Genomic DNA, 23,082 nt, shown 5'->3' with positions numbered 1-23,082 from the left:
GCCTTCATAAATAACACTTGCTGCTTTCCAATCTTCATCTGACAAGCACACAGCCACCCTCAGTGTCACTCGTGTCAGCAGCACAGTGCACAGGCAGCAACTTGCATGGAGGACTGCTCAGCAGAGTTGTTTCTTCCAACAGTCATCACAACTTTACTTCTTCCTGCCTTCCCCTTCCTGAAAAGCTACAGGAAACGTGAAATCCAGCTGGACTGGTAGCACAGACCACAACAAGAAGGTGATTTGTCTGGGATGACTTAGGAGCAGTCCCAGATGTACCCAGAAGCTGAACTTGGTCACAAGAGTCTCTGCAGACCATCTTTGAACATGCACAGCCCTTTTTCTGAGAAAGGATTGGTGTTTCAGCACCAGTGGATTGCACCTCCAAATAATGCCTGGGTGCAGATGACAGTGTCAGGTAATTCAAGAAGGGAAATCAAGGGAGCCATGTCTTCCACCTTATTTTAAGTGCTGTAACACTACATCTCTATTTCTTTGCACTCCTCTGTTAGAAACATCAGGGGTTGAGGATTTTTTCTCCCCCCACCTCCTTCCTCACAATCAGTTAAAAAGAGATTGTTCTGGCTCTTAATAGGTAGTTTATGAAAGGAATTAAATGACGTGGTTGCCTGCAATAGCAGGGGGGCAGACTCAGTGACCCAGGGGGTCCTTTCCAGGGCTGTGTCAGCCTATGACTAACATCAATAAAAATGATTTCATCCCAGCTTTTACATGTAGGCAGAAGAGCAAACAACAAATTAATGAGAACAAGAAGCTCTGAAAAGCTGGCGGGAGTGGGATGGAAGTGAGCAACAAAGCACACGCTCAGTGTTCAGTGCAGGGAAAGCAAGTGTTCAATGTAGACTAAAATGCGACTTACGATGCTGCTCATTTCCACCCCTACACCCACATACCTGAAGGGAATAGAATTTAAGTGTCCCAGCTCTGGTTTTGTAAGTGAGTTGACAAATTGTTTTCTGTGCTGCCACCACAGTCACCCAAAATAGGTAAAATATTTCATTTTGGAAAGGAAAACATTTACATGAAGACTTGACCTTTAACTCAATGTCAGAAACTCCCCAGGTGGGAGGCGAGACTGATGGGAGCTTCAGCAGAGCCTAGAAGCCTCCTGGAGTAATTACTGTCTCTATAGCAACAAAACTCTGATGGGAATGGAGGGGAAGAGGGAGTGGGCTACAGACCTCAAAAGCACAGGGGTTCCCACCACCATGAAGCAGGGGGGTCCTGGTCATGCTTCTGGAGAGATGAGGGCTGAGCTGGAGAACTCAACACAGAGGCTTCTTCCTCAGCCAAATGGTGGCTCTGGCACACTAGCACCACACCACGAGGCAAGACCCATGAGGAAAAACACAATGGGAGCAGTCCTCACCCCTGCTCAGCACTCACCTGCCTGCTTAGGCTGTCAAACCAGAGGGAGAGTTGCAGAGAAGTCACTGCCAGCTCTGGAAACCTCAGCTCACCTGTCAGTGGAGCTACACAGCAGTTAAAAAGCCTTAAGACAAAAGTTTTTCATCACAACTACTTAAAAGCTTTCAATATATAAAAAACACAGCCTGGAGGGAAAAAAATAAATAAAAGCAGGCTTCCTTTCAGAGTACTGTCATTGTCACTTAACAAGCCAAGTGGACTGCACAGTTTTTAGATGTTTCTCCATAAAATAAAAAGTTTCTGGACAGGAACTTCCACAGGACCAAGGGGATTTAGTGAGTCACTGAGACAAGGAGAAAAACTAAATGCCTTCAAACCCAACAGAACAAGTACACTGACCTGACTGGACACATCATCATGGAACCAGGCTGGCTAAGGTTGGAAGGGACTTCTGGTCAGCATCTTCTTCAGGATGACTACAAACTTCCCTCTCGTTAGTGTCTATCAGCTCACTTGAAACACTGAGAGGTGATTTAGGGTGGGCTCTAACACCAAGAGCATTCTCCATTTCTGAAAGTGCTGTCTGACACTCAAGCAATGCTACATCCAGGTCCTACTGCACTGGAGCCTTTTAACCTAAATTCCTTGCTAATGGCTGGAACTGATTTTAGGGAGGAAAAAGGGACACACACATGAGAATTTTGCTTCATGATTTTAGCACAAAGAATATTATTCATCTCGGTGCTAAGCAACAAATATTTCTTCCTCTTCCATTCAAGGTTTGTGTTTTAGGCCATTTTCTTAACTTTACTCCTTTCTTTTCCTCCCCTTTCTCCCTTTACTTACAAAAATTGTTCCATTCAGTTTAATTGGAACAGATGGAAATATATAAAGTTCCTTTTAAAAAATATAAATAAATTATACACACATACACGCTTAGATTGTGACCCAGAGAGGGGAAAAAATGTCAAAATCTAAGAGCAGAGAATATGAAGAGCTAGTACTCATTGTTCTGATGCTGAACACTAATTTTAGATGTGTTTACAAATGTGTGCTTCAAAAAAAAATTACAGAAAGTGCTGCTCCATAATATATGTTTCTGCTTCTCTTGCAGCTAATGCATTTTGCTGGGAGCTAGCAGTTAAAATCTACATGCAAAGCAATTCCATTCCTCAGAAATAGGGAAGAAGTAGTCTATGAAGTTCAAACACTTTTCTCCCCACCACTCACCTTCCCTCTCCACACAAATAATTTCTCTCATTTTCCCACCACCCCCTTCGTTTGACCCTAGCACCTCTGCATCTGAATTTAGTGCTTCTGACAACTGACAGCTACTGGATTGACAACCTGAGAGAATGACATCCTGTTTATCCAGAAAAGAGGCAGAGGCAGCCATAGCTCTAACTACCATGTTAATCCTACCTTGCTCTTGGACAGCATTCTCATCAGTAAATCTCAAAGCACTTAAAGAGGTCAGTATCTTTACTCCATTTGCCGGTGAGAGTGACAGGCTTGGAGGAATAAGAAGCAACTTGTCCAAGGTGAACCAAGAGAAAAGCAGCAAAGCTGTATATGTTACTCACCTCCATCAGGGTCAGACTGCTGTCCAACTCATCCACTCACCCCCTTAGCAGGGGAAGGCAGCATATTTCCTCCAGCTCTTACCACAGCCAGAGATCGTTCTGAGGTCAGATGAACACGCCATGGACAATTCAAGCTGCAGAAACCACTGCAGCTGCCAAGTATTTCTTTGTGGTGTCCCTTGGCTCACCAGAAGTAGTAAGATACATACTCTTACTCATTTCCCATAGGCTACTAAAACAGCAATTAATAGTACTAACATCACCATGAATAATCCTAATTTTACTTTTTTTTTTTTTTTTTTTTTTTTTTTTTTTTTTTTTCCCCAGGCACAAGGAAGATCACATTTGTATACAAAATAGAAGTCCATGCAGTCTACTTGCAGATCTCTTCCCAGTACCACTGAAAACCTCCAGAAACATTACACCTGAGAGATGCTACTAGTCTAGAGGGAGAGAAAAACAGAGCAGAAGGCAGTATTACTTCCACATGAGAATGAGGAAGAGCCGAATTTAACTTACCATTTATTTTGTTAGAAAGAACACAATAAACAATGTTCTCCATTTATCAGCCCTGTTGACTACCAAAGCTTTTTGTTTGTACCACAGCCAAAACCTCACACTACTGGTCAGAAAGCAGAAAGATGAGAAATGAGATAAAACACAAAGATCTAGTTTAGGATGTTTTGTTCAACTGGAGATCCTGGATATCTTTCTACCTGCATTGTACATGTATTACAAAAGAACATCAAGTTTCCCAGGCTTTGCAAGTATTTGAGTTAGAAGTTGCCAGGAACATATTCAGTTAACATAAATACAAAGAAAAAAAAGCCGAAATATCTTGTTATTAGTATCTCTCAGGGATCTTCCTTCTACCTACACATCTCCAAAAGGATAGAAAAATTGAGGTGCAGATAAGCTAAGAGATGTACACCACCAGCTAAAGCTTGCAAGACCCATAGGCTGAACCTCAAGTCTTCTCCAGATGACTACAGCATGGCACAGATAGACCTGTTTCACCCTTTTATCTTGTACTGAGACTGCCCCAGGAGGTCAAGATTTGTATTAGAATTTTGTTGAAGGCAGATCAGAAGTGATCTAGATGAGCAAGTAAGCAGGGGTCCTCTTGATCATCTCAGGGTATAAAGGGGAAAAAGAGATAGTGAGCAGGTATACTTCTGGTGCAGATATGCAGCAAGATCAGGCTGTAATTTCAACACATATCAGCCCCTACCCTCCTAAAAACATTTTTTTCCCCTCCTGCCTCTCAAACAGGATGTTTTGGCCTTCACTGTAGAAAACACCACAAGGCAAAGTGCTCACAATATCACTGATGTCTCCCCACCCTTCCAGTTCTTCAGATAAACCTTTGAAATCTCTACCAGTTCTAGACCTCTCCTTTGGGCTTTGTCACTTTCTGTGAGTTCACATCATTAGGTAGTTTCCCAGCAAAGGGAGATGAGAGGAATTGATGTAAATTTGCATCCCCTTGATACCATCCTAAACCAAGCTTCTCCCTCCTTGAAGCTGTGCCAGTCAAACACTACACGAGACAAATGCTATGCTGCCTGATGTGGAAGGTAAGGGTTCTACTCCCAGCTTAGCCACAAGCTCCTAGGTGACAGGCAGTTTTTATTTGCCCTTCTGTAAAACAAGCACTGCATTTCATCACCCCACAGGGAAATCAGGAGGATAAAACGCCATGGATGTTTGAGCAGCTCAGATTCAAAGCTAGTAGAATTTTTCTACAAAAATACTGCAAAACTGGGAGAGGGAAGAGGACTATTTTTCCCCCAGAAGTGGAAAAGGTACCCACACACTCATTTCTGAGGTTGCTTGGAGAATGGAGAACTCCATCAAAAGCTCTAGGAACAACAACAAAAAAAAAGACAGTAATTTGTGGTAGTAGTGGTGATAGGGACACAAATTGATACAAAAAGCTCAACAACCATTTAAAGAAACAGAGCAGCACTTTTTTTTTTTTTAATTGAAAATAGTACATTTTGGCCAGTTCCCTATGACACATTAAAGCCACCCCAGAGCCCCACTGTCTTTAGGGATCAAGACAAGTGTGATTTTTTCAATCTCCTGACAAACAGCAGAGAGAAACTGATGGGTGAAGATCAGAAAAGTTTTCATCTAGGTAGGCAGGGTTAACAAAACCAAGAATTACAAGTAACGAGTAAATAACTAAAAGAGAAAAAAAAGTACATGCAATACAGAGACAGATCATCCTAATCAGACAGTGTAAATACCCATTTTGTCTTTTTTCATTGTTGGCAATGAACATACATCATGAAGGTAACGAAATCCTGTACGCTCCTCCAGTTACCTGCCCGTGAGCTCCAAGAGAACTGAAAGCACAAGAAAAAAATTGGCATGTTTTATTCTGGACCATCAGGCAGCAGTTTGTACTGATAGATGTATTTTTGAGAGCATACAGCTGCCTTATTCACTAATTAAGGCTTCTGAGAGTGTAATGAAAAACTGTGATTTCACTGCATGGCAAACAGCCAGCACAATTTGTTCCAGATACACAAAAGAGATTTGAGTTGCAGATTATCTGGTTATGGGTAGGGTGAGTTTCATGCAGGTGTGCAGAGAAGGCAAGGGAAAGGGGCTGGCACTGTATTCCCTGCACACACACAAATAATACCACTGGAATTTCTTCCAGAATCAAAACCCCACAAAGCAGAGATGACATTCCAGTGTAACAATCCATACCTGAGCAGTGGTCAGTATGTGACACGTACCTGGTAACACTAGAGGGAGCTTGAAGAGGAAGCACTTTTTTTTTTTTTTTTTCTGAAAGGGGTGAATTTGCAAGCTAGTATAACCTTGTTTATACAGTGACAAAAACATTCAACTAAAAGGACAAGATTCCTGTTTTCCATTCCTTCTCTTAATGTGTACTGGGTGGTGTGAAAGTCCGTAGCTAAACATTGTCTGTTCTTCCTCACAAACAGAAGAGAGAATCTTCCACATTGTCAAAGAGGACACCCACAAAACAATTTTGGCTTGCTCAAAATCAAGCAGTTCTCACACAATGTGCTTCAACTTCCCAGACAATGGCTGTTGCATAACCATTTCTAAATGAAGCTGGGATTTCACAAGTCAAAAAGACAGAGCTGAGGCAAGAAGCCAATACCAGGAACCCCAAGAACTGCTGACTGGCCAAAAAGCACTGACTCCATGATAGTATCCCTCTCAGAACATCATTGCAGTATATCACCCTGATCACACTGGCAGCAGCCTTGAGCTAGCACAGAGTGAGAAGGATGCACGCTATCAAATTTACATACATCAAGCAGACAACAATATGACCAAAATTAAAAAGCTGCTAATACACAGCAATCTGCCAAATTGAAGTTCTGGACACTGGATATCCAGCTCCATGTCTGTATCTATTATATTATGAATGTAATCTCTATGACTATCAGCAGCTGGAACATACAAGATTTGCTTTCCTCAGTGTTTGGAAGAAAGCCTTGCTCTATCCCAGTACGCCATAAATAGCACTGTTCCCACCAACTTCTCTGTACTATAATCCAGATTATATCCCAAATCTGCAGCCAAATGCCATCAGTTTTCAGATATTAAAGAGAATATTGATCTACAAAGAGAAAACACGTCAGATGAGATCCCTGTTTGTTCATGGAAATTGAGGAAAAAAAAGACATTTTTTGGAGCTGAATCTCCAGATTCAGGCACAGTTTTAATCATCTGATCTTTGCAAGGAAGAGAAGTCACAATGTAAACATAGAATCTTTAAAGCAATGCATTCAAAATAGACAAAGGAATAAGAAGGACAGTTTTTACAGAGTCACTTAAACTTTGCAAAGGACAACAGGACTGCCATGATCTAAATCTTTAGCTACACTTTTAGAAGTCACTGGAGCTTTTAAAAAATGTTCATAAAAAAATCTTCTTGAAAATTTGTTTTGCTAAGAGACAATTTGGGAGATAATAGCATTACGAAGTATTAGATGCCCCAGCTTAAGTGCACTGAGCTCCCAGTAAAGGCACCCCTCTCCCTTAATGTAACTGCAGAGTGCAGCTATGTTTCTTTGGTAAGGTCTCTTGTTGTGTTTAATACTTCACACCATTTTTGTTTGGTTTTCAAATAGATCCTTTGGTTTGTCTTTAAATAATTGCTATGTAAGAGAAAATCTCATTAGAACTTTGTTTGTTTCCTGCTTGTTTTCCCACTCAGAATAAAATTTCCCATTTTCCCTCCTGCCCTAGCTCAGTGAAATCAGTCAGCTGTCCTACGCCTCAACAAATCACAGCAATTAGCAACAAAACACCACACCACAAGCATTGCTAAAGATTGTCCAAGAAACACATTCAGAGACAATAATCAGAACACTTGCATCATGAAGCTCTTAAAACACCAGTCAGAGAAAGCCTAATTAATCTGGTTCAAAACAAACACTGTGGCCAAACACTAAGTGACATTAACCAGGCTGCAAGAGACTTCTGAAGGAACAAAGAGAACCTTTGACATGGTCAGCGAAGCAGTAAAGCAGCTCAGAGATGGAGAGAGCTTTGGGGATGGATTGGTGCAAAGTAGCATGCTAGGAGTAGAACAAGCAGGAGAGGAGCTCCTGTTTGAAACACTGAGCTCTGTACAACACCAGTCCTGGCATATCTTACTGTGACACATTATGGGAACTAGAAATCAATGCTCCCACTAGAAGAGTGGCATGATTTTTCAGAACTGCTGAGCTCAGAGATGCCCCCATTGATTTCAGTGGGATCTGCTGTGTATTTGCCATCTCTGAAAGTCAGGCCACACACTTAGGTGCCTATATATAGCCTTGAAAGTCTAACTTTAGGCACCTATTTAAAAGTAAGATAGGGAAATCTCAATCTCTATTCCTGGAATTATCATCTTTGAGAAAAAGTAAAGCCCACAGGGGCCAGCATTGCTTCTGGCATCTCAAACCCTTCTTTCAGGAGTAGTGTTCCTTCTGTCACTCTGACTGTAAAGACTCTGGGGGAAGGTACCACAGCCCTGTCTGTCTTCAGGTTGAACCAACACTTTACAGTTTTGATGAAACCAAAACCTTTCCTCACCCTCCCACATTACTGAAACAAAAAGATATAAATGCCATGCTGATGGTCAACACCCCATTCTTTTCCTGGCAGGCTATGTGTCCTTCACTACTAGCTAAGAAACACTGCCCCAAGACTGTTAAAAAGCCATTACGCACCACCCTAGAGCAGATGCATTTTCCTACATGAAAAAAAAAAAAATAATTATAGTAATAATGGCAGGTCACCTTGAATACATCAGAAAAGAATACAGCACTGGCAGCTCCACATGATTTAAAGTCGTTAACTAGTGACTTCACCAGTCTGCACAGCTCCTGTAGTATGTTAAGTGCTTCAAAAAGTTTATGACATTGCCTGTTTTTAAGTATGATAATATATAGGGGTATTACCTCTGAACAACTGCTGTGCTTCATTTGACAGAACAGGTCATAACGAGCCTTCACTTTACTCCTTTGAAACTTTGAATCAAGGGTAGGATTTTGTCCATTTTTGTACTAAAGTTGCTCACATTGAGTTTCCTTTTCTCTCCTCACCACAAAACCTGCATTTTTTTTTTTCCACAGATATAAAAAAGCTAATATTCTTAGATCAGGGACATATGTTGTTCTAACACTTAATATTAAGCTGTTACTACAGTGAAGTATGAAAGGACCGAAGATATTGCTACAGTTGTCACATTGCAATAAACTAAGGATATATTCAGTTAAGTCCAGTTTTCTTCAGTAAATAGTTTTCCATTACAATAGCAGCCAAAGAAAAAGAGCACCTAATATACTGCCTTACCCAACATCACTGCAGGGTTTTGGAGAACATTTGCCATTCAACACTACATTTTCAGTTTTTGCTTGCCTAGAATAGACCCTGAGACAGAGCTTCATCCCACTTCACTTTAGATGCATGGCTGAGGCTCTCAGAACAGCACGTGATGGCCCAAAGTTATTTATGCAGCCAGTGAATGCAAACTGCCCTCCTGAGACCTTTCTGTCTATAACCACAGCCTGCCGGCTCAGGCCCAATGACCATTTATCCCAATATCCCATCTCTGGCAGTGGTCAGTAATGGCTATTAAGTGAAAAAGCACAAGAACAGCGCAAATATGCATTCTGTCTCCATAGTATACTCTTAACGTCTAGCTATCTGCATCTCAAAAGACTTGCTGACCCCAAGGTAGCAGCCTGGGACTAAAAACCCTTGAGTGGGGTTACCTGAATATTTGCCCAGACACTTTGTTGTAGAACTCCTGCCAACCCCATTATGCTGCAGCAGAGAACAGTATTCTTTAACTACCCACTTCATGAGGAATTACTGTTGCTTTTTAACTATTCATCTAATATTGCAACAAGAAAAAGGCATTAAATAAAGCTGTGAGGCAACAGGGATGACTGTTCTCTGCTCTCCTTCTTCAAAGCATTTTGGATCTTATAGACTGTGGTCACAGTCCCATAACACTCATCTAATTTCCAGACAGAGTACACCCTAACTTTAGGTGTTCCATAGAAAAAACACCCTTTTCATTGCTTGATCACCTTTTTATTTCTCAGTACCTCATCTACCCTTTCTGAAATCAGGATTCAAGAGATACCTAACATCTTGGCCATTTTCAGCCAACATGTCATGAGTAACTACTCCAGGAGTCAAACAAAGGTGAGCATGTCAAGTGAGATAAGCTTAGACTAGGGAAACAGCTAAGAATAAACAAGACCTATTTTAAAGGAAGTACAAATGAACATACCAAGTTCCTCAGTGTATAGGTAATGATGCAGAAACTACTGCCATAATATCACTACTTTAAAATCGTCAAAGGGTGATATTAACCCATTTCAAGATACAAATAGGCATGTCTAGGAGAAATCCAGCCTCCAGAAGCAGAGGTGGAAATGCCATGGGATCAATATCAAAATTTTTTTTGAGCATCTAGGTAACCCAATAATGCAGAAACGTTAGGGGCACTTCTAATAATGGAAGCTACCAGCATTAGGCTCATTTTTCTAGTGAAGGGCTAGCATTGTCTTGCTTGAAGCTGCAGAAGAGCTAGGAAACAATGAGACTCCCAACCTTCATCTCATCCATGTAACCTCTAGTCCAGGAATCCTCTATCAGCCCTACAACAACCACTTACCAGGATCAAAGACACTTCTGCATTCTGGAAAGGTTTACCAGAGGTTTCTGGGGAAATACTTTGATAAAAATGCTTTTTTTCAAAGGGGTTTTCTAGCCATGTTTGTCTATATACTCAGCTTGAAAGACCAAAATTATTTTAGGGAAAACGAGAAAACTTTCAGAAATGGTTGTCTGGCAGATTTTTTTCCTCTATTTTTCAGCTAACAGTCTTACTACTCTTTAAAAGGCTTATAGCAACTCAGCCAGACGCCTCCTGCGATTTGCCTACAATTCCCAGCATCCCCTGTAAAACATTTTAAACTCCTACTGTTTTTTGCTCCCAAACTGATGCACTGATCCAATAATCAGGTATCATGTTATCTATTTATCCTGTCCAGTCAATATACTGCCATTTAAATTGCATGATCACCAAGATATATTTGGTACAACATCCACAGGGATTGTATTACACAACACTTAATTGTTTGCTATGAAAATGCAGGGCTATGAAACCTGCCCCATATTAGTCAATAAGAAGCACTAAAATATGGCCCTATTTTACCCCATATCTGTATTGTGCTCCCCAACAGCTTTAGGGCCAGTGCCTTATCAGTGACTTCTGTACTCAGACACTGGCTGGAACCATAGTGGATTGCAAAGAACCCACTATTTGTATGCGCAGATTTCGCAACTCAGTGCTGAAAAAATTTCAGCTTCCTGGTGTTCTGACCATCCACTAAAACACAGGCTGTTTTGAAAACCAGTCAGTAATACCCACTGTTATTCATAAACAATGCTTTAGGCATAAGTGAAGGGAATGGATACTATCAGTAGATAAATAACACACAAGAAGGCAGAATCCAGAGGTTGGAAAAAGCTGCATTTTGAATACCTCTAAGTTAACAGCGTCCAACAGAAAAGGGGAAGAATGCCTGTAGTCACAGGCCTGAGTAGCTCCATGTGGATCTGCTAGCCAGGCGCAGACACAAGGGAAAACAGTATCTCCCACTTCACACAAGTGACTTATTACTGCATTCCTCCAAAGCATCCCAGACAGACAAAAACATCTCCCACCATCAGGATCCACCAAGGAGATACGGCTGCTGGGAGACTCAAGGTTGCACATACCTGCTACAGAGGTAAAAAGACAAATCCATTCTGCATGTGCAACCAAGGCTTGCGGCTCAGCCACTTCCAGCTTGCTGCTGGCAGCCTGGATATTACCTCTAAGATAAATGAATAAGAGTTTAGGTCTTATTGGATTACTGTTTATTGAACTTTATAAATTCCAATTAACAGACCCCAGAGCAATAAGAGACATGTAGTGTACTCTTCATTTTATAGTGCAATTATTACTGAGTTTATCCTCAGCTGAACAAGAGGTATTAACGGATAAAACATGGGAAAGAAGACATACTAATAGATAAAAGCAGATATTGGAGACAGGGAGATAAACAGATACAACTAGGAGAAAATGCACAAGGCAAGAAAAAGCACATGGGTTTGGCTGATTAGGTTATTTCGTTGCTTACACTACTACGCAGGAGGCCTACAGGAAATAGGGAGTGACACAGATGAGTAAGTGGCCTAAATATGCAAAAACAGGAGAAAAGGGGCAGGGAGGAGAAATGAAAAAAAGAAGAAGTGAACAGCAGTCTAAATAAGGCAATGTGAAATTTATTGTTTTCACAGTTGCTCTAGAGGCACGTTGGGAAGATCTCCCAATTCAGCATTTTGCCAAGGCACAGAGGAGGCTGTACTACTAAAGCATTGGTTGTATTTGAAAGAAGGAAACATCCTCAACATGCTCATCTATCAATTCACTTAGGTGAATGCAACAATATGCAATACCACGCCTCCACCCCAACCCAGTATCGGACAACAAACCATGATGCTAACACAAGATCTGTGGAAACTCAGCTCCATCAAAAGCCATGATGATAGGAAAGTGTTTTTAAAGCACTACTCCGCAGGTGTTTCTTTTTTTTTTTTTTTTTTTCAAGCCATCCTCACCTCTACCCTCCCTCCCTTATTCCTACCTGCCTTTTTTATTTTGATTTATTGAACCAGTGCAGACTGCCTTTCTCAGAGATAAGAGTATGTTTGTCTATAAAACCCAGCAATAACTAACTACATTGATCCAGTCTTCATAGCCAGGGTTTTCAAGTACTTCCACATGCTGAATATAAGAGCTCCCCTACCTGTCTGCTGCAGGTATTATGATGTGGAAAGAGGAAAGAGGAAAGCCATCTTCACTTCAGGCTTGAACTTCTGCATCACACCGCCCTGCTGGCAGATCCTTCTCCCCTGTCCCATTGCAGGGGCAGAACTCAGGGATGCTCCCTCAAAGAACTCACAGCTCACACGGGGAAGGTAAAAGGTGGACGTTATCCAGCTTTGCATCCTAGGGTCCCAGAGATGCATAGTGTCTATTGTTTCCCTCCAAAAGGGGACTGAGCACAAGAAAGCAGGTGGGAGAGGACCGGGTTGAACACAAGGCCTGGGCCACATAGAGGGAAGCAGCTAGAGTTGTCCCCATACCATGGCTGCCACCAGGGCGTGCACAGCCATTTTCTGCTCCTAGGGTGCCATCACTCAGCTGTTGCTTGTCCAAATATAGCCAGCAGGCTGAGATCTGAAGGAAATTAGGAGGCCTGACAGATGTGCCCTGAAATTGTTAGGAGCACAGTGGGCAAGATCAGGTGTTGGCTGCAGTCTGCAGCAGCCAAACTATATCTCCCCAGCATGGAACAAGTGGAGGTCACCACTAGACAGATCTTCCTCTCAGGGAAGGTGCTGTTCAGGGCTGGAAAATCCACAGCCCACACTCCTGTGTGGAAGAGGGTGTGAGCTCCACCTGTGCAAGGTGTGCTCTGATGGAGTCAGGCAGCAGGTGGAGGAGCTGCAGAAGGAAGTCAGCATGCTGCACTACAGTAGGGATGGGGAACAAGAAATAGGGCACTGCATGGTTCCATGAAAGATGCCATGCCCCACCACAGTTACAGTCCGACCACAAAGCCAACAAAGGAGCAAGAGGACAGAGCTATTTTCCAGCAGTACACCAGGAGGAACAGTGTTGTTAGGGCATTGAACTTCTCCCCCTGACAAAACTTGGAACTAGTCTGATACCATTTTAACTAAGTTATTTCCTTCAGTCATAGGAGAGCTGCAAGGGAGTGCTAGCAACAGTTTCAACCAACCTTCCTGCTCAAAGGAAGAAACTTAAAATAGGTTTAAGAAGTTGTTTTTGTATGCAATATCTACTGGAACTACTGTCATCAACCGCAATAGGTTGCAATAAGACATACCCCACATCCTAGTAAGAGACCTAAATCTTGATCTTCATTCTCTGAATACCATCTGGCAACTTGTTACATCTCATTTTCATGGGCAGAAGGTCAATTTACTGGTGTTTTGAATTAGTGGACCTTCTGCAAGACCAGGAAGAGATGAGAGAGGCAAGCCTTGCATTTGTAAGGCTTTCCTGCAAGCACTAGTAACTTTTCCATAATTTATTAAGAGATGAATTTAAGAAAAATCTCAGCTTTTTTTTTTTTTTTTTTTTTTTTTTTTTACAGGCCACAATCCTGCAGCTACCTCCAGTTACAGGAGGTGCTTACACTGCTCAGCTACTCTACTGAACACTTTTCCTCTTCAGACACTTGAAAGCTGTAATGCCCATCCCCTCTACAACTATTCAGTAGGAAGTGGAAGCAAAATATTTCTCCAAGAATAGGTCTTGTTACTTAAACACAAACTGCTCATGCAAGCACTGACACAACCCATCAACAAAACAGGAAACTCTCCTTAGAGTTAGAGTTTGTACAATGCCTAAACAGTTGCAGGAAAGACAAACATGTCCCAGGTCAGCAAGAGTTAACGTACTCAAGGAACTTAATGTACCTAAGGAAGCATAGCAAACTAACAAGTCAGCCCTCTGCCTACACCCCCATTCCACCTCCTGAAACCCCTGATCCTGCAATAGATCATAAAGAATGGATTACATTAATTTTCTATAAACTATATCAACTTGAGTGACATGTCCTTAAGGGTTAGGTGATTGATATCCACAATGAAGTCTTATAATCTAAAATCATATTAATATTAATATTAAAGATTTTCTGTCCTTTATGTGCATCATTAAATTCTGAGTATAAGGTGAAATTGACAACATACATTTTGACAGCTTATCTATAATAAATATGCAAATCTTGATACCAGCATGTCATCACAGACTTTGCTGCTCCTTGAAATATCAGAGAGATCCTTTCTTTCTATGACATTTACACTGAAAGATCAGATATAAAGCATTTTGTATGACTGAGAATTTCATTGGTTTAGTCTTCAAGCACAATGATAGGGGCTTCCTATTCCATTGGCACTAGCATCAACCCTTCTCCTCTCTCTTCTTGGCACCATGGGGTGAGGGGTGGAAGGGGAAATCAAATATTTCCACTCATTCTTTGCTTTTCTTACAGAAAATGAATTAAAAATAGAAAAAGAAAAAAAAAGTCTCTGAAGGCATCTTAGCAATGCATTCCCTGAGGCTCGTGCATACTACCAGAGGAGATGGTTTTAAGCAGAAGGGCTGGATTTAACCCAGGAGAGGAATTAAATGAATTAACAAAAAGGATGGCAGTTGTCTTTAACCCTGTGAGGGCACCTCAGGCTCACACAGTGCCATCCCACTCAGATACATGGTGTAGGGAATTTAGAAACACAGCCTTCATGAAAACAGTATTTCGACTATGACATAGGACCTACCTGGCCCTGCATCATAGCCACACAAGTCCAAACTGCAGATACCTGCTCCATTGTGACCTGGTGCACGGCAACTCATGCTTCAGTGTTCACAGAATAGAGCTTAGAAGTCTGGCAACTACATCTTTCTTCATGTTCACCCTGGTGTTTGCTAGGACTTCACACAAGCAGCATGAAGCAATGCCACTCCTGGTCTGCAACACAACACTCACAACAAAGGGATACAACATCCAACCCAATTGTCCTGTACTGACTTTAATGCATTTTGCAGCCCTCACTCCATCATCCTTACCTTCCTCAGCTCTTTTTAATCAGAGGTTTCTACCAGTTGACAGTGGTAGGAGCAGTGTTTTGCTTTTATATGGAAATGCTGTGACTAGCACTGCAAACATCTAATTTTGATTATAAATTTGAGGCATAACTAATCTAAACAGCTAATCACAATTTTTACACTACCTTGAGAGAACGTGTACATGTCCATGTGCACATACAACCACTCATTATCTCCTTCTAAATTAATCCTCACATCTTCTTGTCAGTAGAAAAAGAATTGAAGGGAAATATAGATTTTCAATGAAGACAATAATTCATAGAAAAACAACCGGAGGCTATGAAATTTATTGTTTCAAGGTCTGTTATAGCTGTTTACTCCTGACAAGGGCAGGTCACAGGTAGTACATGAGCAAAGAGGATAAAAAATACTGAGGCATCTTTACGTCTGTTATCTTCTGTCCGAAGCCTGACACTGGCCAGGAAGTGGGGGGATATAAAACAGAGCAACATGAAAGCCTAAAGGGTCTGATAGTTGCTTTCCTCCAACTATATACACATACAGATTCTATGCTAAACAGTAGATAACACCACAATGTAACTTTACCCTATGCTCATTGAAAGATAAAGCTCTGAGCCTTTACTGTATTGCAAAAGTATGAACCCCAGCAGTTTAAACAGAATAACCCTTTTCACCATCAGGAACGAGAAGGTTTAAAATTAGTTGATGTGTTGGAATCCTCAGGTTCTTTTATTTTGTAAAAAAGCAGTGAGTGGCCAGGGAAGACCATCCCCCCCTCTCTCCCCCAGATTTTTTTCAGTGCTACCACATCACTATTGCCTTGCAGCCATCGATACTTCCCTCTCACATAAACTGATAGCAACCTATATTTACAGAGCATCTATGTTTGTTCAACAGCATCCTCCCTAGCAGCCGCAGATTTGCATGGAGAAGTTTGAAGCACTAAAAATATTTTAAGTTTTTTTTGGAGTCTGTAAGGGCAATCGTGCTGCTCCAGTAGGAAATCCATGTCAAATAAAACCTCTCCCAATGCATCCTTTCAGCAGCCAGCATCTGCTCACACCCACACTGCACAGCAGCTGTTCACCATGAGATGTAGTGGAGGGCTGCCACCTTGCCTGCCATCTAGGAACCAAAGCACGAACTTCCTGAGCTAAGAGATGCAACTCAAAAACCTGAGCAATAAACAAGCTGTGCAGGAAGGGCTGCAATCCCTGCAAACTAGAGACACATCCCAACAGGATGTATTGCCAGTGCTGACCCCAAAACACGAGTTGTGCCTTCAGGGGCAGAGGAATAAAGGAGGTTTCATTTCCTCTTCCCCTGCACCATTCTCACAATTAACACTCAGCTCTTGTGTTGCATTCATCTCTGACTAATCCTCCCCTGCTTTATTTTTTATTTGTGTTGACTTGACACGCCTTAATCCCTGAGTCAGCTCCTATTTCTTGTTAAACCAAAGGTAAATTATACCAAGTCCACCCAGCAGTGTTAAAGCCAGAAGGATTTATAATGCAAAGCAACTGCTAAAAATACCCAGGCAAGCATACCAATTGCAAGAGCTTTCCACAGTGTCAGAGACAGACATGTCACACCCAAAAGATGTGAAACAAAACATAAGTAAGACAGTGCAGTTTGTGAGGGACTAAGGTCTCCACCCCACATCTAGGGCCTGATACAGGGGAAGAATGGCTGAGGCAGAACTTTCTTCTGCCTTCTGCTCATGCAATGATTTTTCATGCTCCCTTCCCTGGCACCATGGTTGTGCCACCTCTCACATGAGCATCACCCCCATCCCACACCTGCACAGCCCCGGGATGTAGCAATGCACTTGCCGTCACACACATTTCTCTTCACATGACAGGACTCTGTTCCTGGTCACCAAGAGCACTGCCTGTGCACAATCCCTCACCATCAGCTCACACACACACCATCACCACTACCACACTCCCCTCCTTTACTTGTGTCCCTCTCCCCATTTACAGCATCACCTCAGCACTCAACACCCCGCCTGCCTCTTGCACTCACTGCTTTATTCCCCCTGCATCTGTGTCCCAGGCACTGCATGCATTCTGCACCCCCTCTTTCTTCCTCTTGCCTGTCTACATCAGTCTCTTTCAAGCTTGCAGAAGCCCATGTGCCAGGCAGGAAGACTGCTTTTTGATTCATCCACATTATCAGCAAAGTGCATCCAGATCTGAACAGCCCTGTCAGCTCTTGAGAAATGAAACAATAGCGAGTATCTGGTGAATTTCATGGTTATCAACACTCCTAATCAGGCAGATGAACTGGAAAAAAAAGCATTCATTACTTTGAACTAATGATTCCTTAACATCTTTGCTTTTCGAGACTTGACTTGCTTCAGTATCCTTTTTTATTTTTTAAATGAACAGAAAGCCCAAAGCTTTTTGTCAAGGAATTTCTGTGCTATCCCAGAGCTTGAGGTCTCATTTCCTCTCCCTCTCCTCCAGCTTCTGTTTGCGGAGCATCATTATCATTATGTAATGATGTTTCTGTCGAGCTGGCAGAGTTGCATAGTGAAGCGCATTAACCTGGCGATAACGGATCACTTACATTTTTTATCATGATCTATTGCTGAGTTAGTACACCAGGCCACTTCCAATAGCACTGTGCACTCGATAAATTAGTGTGCTGGCCTAGAACCCATGATGGAATATCGTTTGGATTTCTGGTGGCTCTGAAGCTAATCGTATTTTTCCCCATCTGTTTGCTTTGCTTTGACTCTGGGCTGTTGAGGGAGGGGAGTGCAGGAGATGAGAGAACAAGGGATCCGTCCACACAGGATTTATCCCTTGACATTAATAGTCTCACCCACTCCTTCATTAGGCCTCTTCCATTGAGTCAGTCTGAGTTGATAGCCTTAATCTCAGCCTGATCCAGTCAAGGTAGTGAGCTGCTCCTTACTTTTTGATATTTTTGCAAGTCGACAAAAGATTTCCTCTGGCTGCTAACAGCTTTTGATCAGATTGCCTAAGTAACCCTGAGTCTCTGAAGTTATCTTACCCAGATTTGGAATCAGGAGCAAGTTCTCCAAAGTTTTTACCTCCTACCATATTGGTCTCACTTACAAACCCAAGAGCAATACAAAATGCCAGAGCATTCCTCCAGCCAAGGGAGAGCTCAAAGTGCTTATGTGACCAACAGCAAACCCATCTGGTTTCCAGATCCCTGTGCAACATAGTAGCAATAATGGGTTTTAACCCCACTACATTTTTCCAAGGTTAATGACACTGGAAAAGCTTTCCAGGCTCAACAGTCCAGACAAGATTCCTGCAGAGGCATTCCAAGAGACAGATGCCTGCAGCCATCAAAGTTGACCTTTCAGGCAAAAGGGGACATGGATCTCTATAACCTCTTTGCACATAGCTTCTGCAGTGGACACCTAACACAACTGATCCAAAGGGGTTGTCTCATTTTTCAAAAGAGACTTGTCTGTTTTTCCTGCACTTCAACAATTCAGAGTAAAAATAAATCGCATTACCACTGTTTGCATAGGGCCTACAAAGCCAAACTATGGCATTAAGTACCTCTCGCATAGTCTATTGAGAGCTGCCCTGTTATTACTGCAAGCTAAGCAGGTCACTAGAGAGACCTATAGGTCCCAATCCTGAAAACTTATGCATGTAATCCTTGTGCCACTGCTGACCACGACAAGTTTATTTGTGTACTTAAAGTTAAAAAACTTCATGAAGTGCTTGCAGGATCAGAGCCCTATTTCCCTGGATGGTAGTTCTGCTGCTGGTAAATAAGTGCTAGGAAATAGAGCAGAGACATGCTGGTTTGTGCATCCCCAGGCACACAGAAGACAGTAGCAAACTAATATTTACCAACCTTAAAAAACTGTAAAATCCTGGAGTTTCCAGCTTCTCTGACTGTACAAGCACCAGAAGAGTGAAATAAATTAAATAATCACACCATAAATACTAATTAATTGCCATTAAAAAGTACTCAAATCGTTTAAAAGAAAAATGCAGCCATTAATCAGAATGGCTCAGGTACCTAAATAAATATTTACTATTATGAGTGCATATTTAATCTACCTACCCATCAAAGACTAATGCTCTGTTCCTTGCCAGTGAGGCTTATTAACATCCTAGAGGGAGTAAACAGTGTCCCAGAACTGTGCAGGAATGGGGCATTGGGACTTAGGAGTAAAACAGTTACATAGGTAAGAGTAGAAGACTGGAGGTGTACGCCTATATATAGGCTTACATATGGGAATAACCTCATCTTATTACCTGTGTTTAACAGTTCTAGGCCCTAATACACAAACCTCATTGTCCCAAACAAGTGCTTCTTAACAGATATATCCCATCCTGAAGAGCTCCTAAGCGCACACATCAAAGTCTTTTCAAGATCAGGATTTAACATATTGTATTAATGAGAATTACTTTCAACCTACTGTGCAAGAACAGGTCTATCTATAGCTTTCAGAAAACAAAAAGCTTCTATGTTTGAAGTCTGCTCAGAGATGATTTGTTAGGGAGGTGGGTTGGAACAATTTTCAGGAAAAAAATCAGCTAGGAAAGAAAAACAGAACTTCTAAGCTTTAAAGGAAGAAGAAAAGACAGAACTAGCTTTGTTTGAGAACACACAACCCAACTCAAAGCTCACAAACAAGAATTAAGGACACTCGCCATCTGGAACAGGGAGATTTAGCAGTCTACTGCCTACTGCAAAATGGACCCTTTAGCCATTGCAATGCTTCTGCCCCTCATTTTTAAGGGTCATCCCCCCCAAAAAAGCAGGGTAGAGAAGTGCTTTCACTGAAGGGAAACTTTAACAAGATACAGCCTGGGGGAAAGAAAAGATGAAAGAAGGGACATTGGGGGCTTGTATAGATGCTATTACGAGATGCTTGTGGGGTTATCCTGAACTTGCGTGCCTCCATTTTTTGAGAAAATTGCTTTTGCAAGTGTCTTTAGGGGAAATTAAATACAAACGATTAATACACATTAGGAAGATTACTTAAGTGTTCTCAGTAGGTGCTTGCTATGATTTCTATTTTTTTCTAATAAAACAAAGGGTGAGGGTGATATTTTTTTCAGTAGTCTTTCCTTAAAAAAAAAAAAATCTTCCCCTCACCCCCAACAAAATTCAAGTAGAAACAGCAGTAGTAGCAAAGTTGGAAAGACCTAAAGAACAAGCAAATCTATCAAACTTATAAGCAGAAGTTATTTCATTTACTTCATTGATATTGTCTAAAATTCTGTTAACTTCTGATAAAAAAATTAATGGATGAGAAGTAGGTAGATGCTGCTTTAGGAAACAGGCTTTTTAAATGTTACTATTAGTAAAAGAGCAGTGACTTTTCCACTCACAAACTCTTTTGATTTCTTGATTGCTTCTATTTAAACTGAATTGCAAAGCTTATGCTTACTTTAACAGTTAAAAAAGTTACCATCCAATAGTTCTAGCTTTCCAATGAATGCTCCTATTCTTCCAAAAGCCCCATTCTTCCTAAAAGAAAGAAGTTAAGAAACTACAAATCTAGGTGCACTTAGAATACAAAATTATATTCAGAAATGAAGAAACAAAGTACTCACTTTGCAACTGAGAGCCAAGTCCAACAATCAGAGACAGGTATTTGCCTCCAAAGAGGTTTCAGTAACAGGTTTAACACCTAAGGAGCTTTAGAGATGTAGCTCTATAAAATCATCAAAATGCACAGGTCATCCCTTCATGTAGAAGTTCTGGAGAGAAACTTTTTTGCACAAACTTTTTGTTTTTGCATAGTTCATGGAGGCGGAGGAGATGGGGAAGGGGTGGGGAGATAGAAAAAGAAGAAAGAGAAAGAAAAAAAAAACTGCCCCCACAACACCCCCTCAGCTGTAAGGGACTAACTTTATAGACTCCATTAAAGCAATCTAATTTACACCATCTGGAAACCAAGCCTGATCTCCCAAGGAGTTCCTGTCCCCAGATGGAACATACTGCAACCTGAAGTGTCATCAGGGACAGGAGCAGAGCTTTGCAAACCTGGCAAGGTCAGCCTTCATTTTTGTGCAAAACAGGTACAATAACTCTCCCATCTATGTGCAAGAAACCCCTTTTGTCTCCATCCTGTACAGCTGTCTTTTTTTTAGGTAATCCTAATAGGGACAAGAGCAATTTTTAGGAAATAACTTGATGTTTCTTAGAAGTAACATTAGAAAGCCCTTTTGTAGCAAAGACAATTGCCTGGCTGCTACCTTCCCAGAAGTCTAAGAGGTTACCATGAAATTAAAACAAAAGCTATGGAGCTGACTCTAAGTTTTTCATACACCTGGCCTGGAAGAGACATCTGATGGGAGAGGCCTATGCAGGCGTTCAGAGTTAAGGAATGTGGACATGAGGCACCATGACGCCATGTGGCCAGTATCTTCCAGGCCTTAGTTCTCATAGGCTTGTTCAGCAGGAGGACCTCAATATGAGCAGATCACGTTTTACCATAAAACTCTGTAAACTTTAGGAAGATGAGTGTGGTTTTTTGCTGGTTCCTTTTTAGGACTTGTTGTCTTTCCTTTTTACTTTAAGTAGAAGGCAAGTTCAAATCAATGTTTTAGAAAATAGCACCTTGCTCTTTTTTTCTTGACCCCAGCCTAGTTTTCTCTCCAAGAAAATGATGTTTTCTGTCAACTGTTAGAGAAACTACAATCTTTGTGTTTCCATGGCCTAGCCTGTTTGTTTGTTTGTTTGTTTTAGTACCAAGAAGATCTTAACAGAAAATCTTCCAAAAAAACCTAAAGCCCTAAATGTTTCAGGTGAATGTTTGTTTCGTGTATGTGTCTGGAAAGAAGGTAGTTTTGGGGATCCCAGGTGGGAAGCTGACAGGGGTGTGCTAAGGATAGCTAAGAGGTGATGGTGGTGGCTCTGGGTCAGGACAGGTAAGTAAATACCCCACCAAGTACATGATAGTGATTTGATATAATAACTACTACCGTTCCTCCCAAAACTTATGTGCACCAAAAAGAAACAAGATGGTGCTTTGGATGCTGTATTATCAAAGGATGAAAATATTTTGCTGCTTCTCATGTCTTAATTCTGGGCCAGGGGGAGTCTGAGAGAACAATGCTCTGGTAAGGGCATTTATGCGACTCAGAGGAGATCTCAGATCTGGGCCCTGCTCCAAAGTATGGATTTGTTAGAGAAAGAGTATTTCTGCTGATGGAATAGGTGCTTTTGGGGTTGAGTAGAAACTGAGCAGGGCATTTGAGGTTGGGATATAAGCACCACAAATTATGGTGTAGACATTTTTATCTATCCATTTATTTATTTATTTAGTGGCTGTAGCCGCAAGTTTTGTCTATATTTCATGTAGTTAAGAACAGCAGCAATTTTTAATTTCTTGGGGAAAGATAAGAATATAGGTAATGAGGTGTTTTTGCATGACGTTGATGGCAAGTGTGTAAGTATATTCTTGCTGACCTTGCTAATGGCACCGTGCATGGTGCAGCACAAGGAACACTGGGATGGTGGTCAAAAAATTTAAAATTCATTTTTTTCCCTTGGCTGCCTAGTTGCTGTATGGCCTTGAGTGTGTGACTTCTCTTCTGTTCTTTCAGCTGGAATTTTTGTTGGAGCATGAACAGCACCTTGCACTGGAGGGCAATGATTGCAGCTGAGCTTTCTAAGCACAACCATATCACGTAAAGCAAACTTATGAATTATTTCTATTGGTTGTCTGAGAGAGAAAAAAAAAAATTATTCTTACTCTTGTAGTAGAATGTCATTTCTATTGCAAGGAAATGGAGTTTCTCCTAGCTGTGCGAAACTGGTAACAGGACTAGGGAGCATTGAACTTCCCATGAATTTGCAAATGCATGTATCGTCACTGACTGACATGCAGCATTTTCCTTTGTGTTTTCCTTTTTTTTTTATTATTTATTATTTTTTATTATT

The 23,082-nt window shown here is 41.4% G+C and overlaps 1 protein-coding gene across 14 annotated transcripts in view; it reads right to left on the bottom strand.

The window, feature by feature from the left end:
• Positions 1-23,082, bottom strand: part of CELF4 (CUGBP Elav-like family member 4) — a gene marked incomplete at both ends in the record, with an annotated part of 675,766 nt that overhangs the window by 615,784 nt on the left and 36,900 nt on the right. The gene's annotated exons all lie outside the window — the stretch shown is intronic.

Source organism: Netta rufina (assembly GCF_964035555.1).
Source record: "Netta rufina genome assembly, chromosome: Z".
Classification (NCBI taxonomy): domain Eukaryota; kingdom Metazoa; phylum Chordata; class Aves; order Anseriformes; family Anatidae; genus Netta; species Netta rufina.
Note: the sequence above shows the minus strand (reverse complement) of the source record. Positions and strands in the feature narration are given on the sequence as shown.